Consider the following 1,612-nt stretch of genomic DNA (forward strand, 5'->3'; position numbering starts at 1 on the left):
ATATCTGCGAAGCGCAATAAAACGAGGTATGCCTGTAGTGACAAATCTCAGGTTTCTGTCTGCCAGGTAACACTACCCCTCTAAGCAGCAGAGGGCTTCTGCTGGTATATAGCAGATGATAGCACATACAGAGAGTCCATCACTTTTATCAATCCTACTAAGCCTTGCAATAACCATTCTGGATAAGTATTTGAATTCTGCTAACCAAAATCTGAACTAACTTAAGCCAATAGCCCTCTGTTCCCCCACCCCTCCAGGCCTCAGTGTTTTGGAAAATGCTTACTCCCTGACAGTGCATGCGAATGTGTACATCTGTGGCTTTCATGGGTACTACCAAGGACAAGTAATCAGCCAAGCTCCATGTTCCTTATTGGTGCATGAAAGAATTGATGGATCTCTTAAGTGTGGTAGGAAGGATGGGCTGTCCAAGCCAAACTCATTGGGAAATGTAGAAACTGAGATGTATGTGAAGACAGCACCCAGGAGAAGGGGTAGGCATGTAGGCAAAGGTGGATGAGTGGGATGAGGAGGTGTGCTGGGCCAACGATCCAACAGGCATGTCACCAAATAGTCCTGTAGAATAAGCACTGTGGAACTTCCCTTGTTATGTGCCCCTTTTTCAACAAACTCCATGTCACCCATGGGAAGGGGGGGAAAGGGACCCAACCACCAACTTGCTCCTGGAAATGGACATATTGAGGGATACTTCGTGGGATCCTCCACACCCCACAGTGAAAACAATGATCCCAGAGATGGGGAGGAAGGAGATTTGTGATGCTGAACCCAAGAACCCTTGGGCAGCTAGCCACTGTTACAACGGCAAGGACAGCCAAAGCCAGGGTCAGTCTCAGCCAATGGAGAGCAGCAAGGACTGAGGAAGGCAGCTTTGGTGAGTGCTGCAGTATTTTCTCTTTCTCTCCAAGTGCATTACTGTTTTTAATCTCTCATACTCCTTGTCTCTTTCTCTCTCTTCTCCCCTCCCCTCTTCCCCTTAAATCTGTGACCTCGATCAGGTGACACCTTCAATTGCAGCAGCAAGAATGACAGGCATGAAACCACAGAAGGGGTGTTCCAGAGAGAAGATGGTCTTGGAGCTGCTGAAATGCAGTTAGTCAGCCAAGAGGCAGTAGAGCCAACAAACTTTGGGCAAATAAGCCAGGGTGGATGCACACTACTTAACATTGTTGGAAGGGGAAGAGAATGACAACTTCATATCTATTTACCTGTTAGAAAAAGTTCAAGAAGCTTCTTTTTACCTTCCTTAGAACTTTGCAAATCTCAATGCTAACAGTCTCAGAGTTGTTTAATGACTTGTTTGGCGGTGGGGGGGAGGAGGTACATGCAGTTTGTTTAGGCTGTCTGTTTTTTCAGGTTTTATCTACTTGAGAATGTTTGATGTTACCTTAAATAAAAACTTGTTTAACTCCAGCTTCAAATTTGATTAAAAAAATGTGCAGTCTGTCTACAGTACAGCCATACAGTGTCTCCACTCAGTCAGATGTCATTTTTAACACACACACACAGATGTCATTTTTAACACACACACACACACACACACACACACACACACACACACACACACACACACACGAGATAGATATGCATTCCCTTC

The 1,612-nt window shown here is 45.2% G+C and overlaps 1 protein-coding gene and 1 long non-coding RNA gene across 3 annotated transcripts in view; both read left to right on the forward strand.

Moving 5' to 3' along the window:
- RPS6KA5 (ribosomal protein S6 kinase A5) overlaps nucleotides 1-1,612 on the forward strand; it is a 224,144-nt gene that overhangs the window by 51,529 nt on the left and 171,003 nt on the right. The gene's annotated exons all lie outside the window — the stretch shown is intronic.
- On the forward strand, nucleotides 42-1,428 carry LOC109298528. Its single transcript, XR_002097635.1, has 2 exons — nucleotides 42-889; nucleotides 1,014-1,428. It is a non-coding gene; the product is annotated as an uncharacterized LOC109298528 (long non-coding RNA).

Source organism: Gavialis gangeticus, unplaced genomic scaffold, assembly GCF_001723915.1.
Source record: "Gavialis gangeticus isolate Ggan-Ray unplaced genomic scaffold, GavGan_comp1, whole genome shotgun sequence".
Taxonomy (NCBI): domain Eukaryota; kingdom Metazoa; phylum Chordata; order Crocodylia; family Gavialidae; genus Gavialis; species Gavialis gangeticus.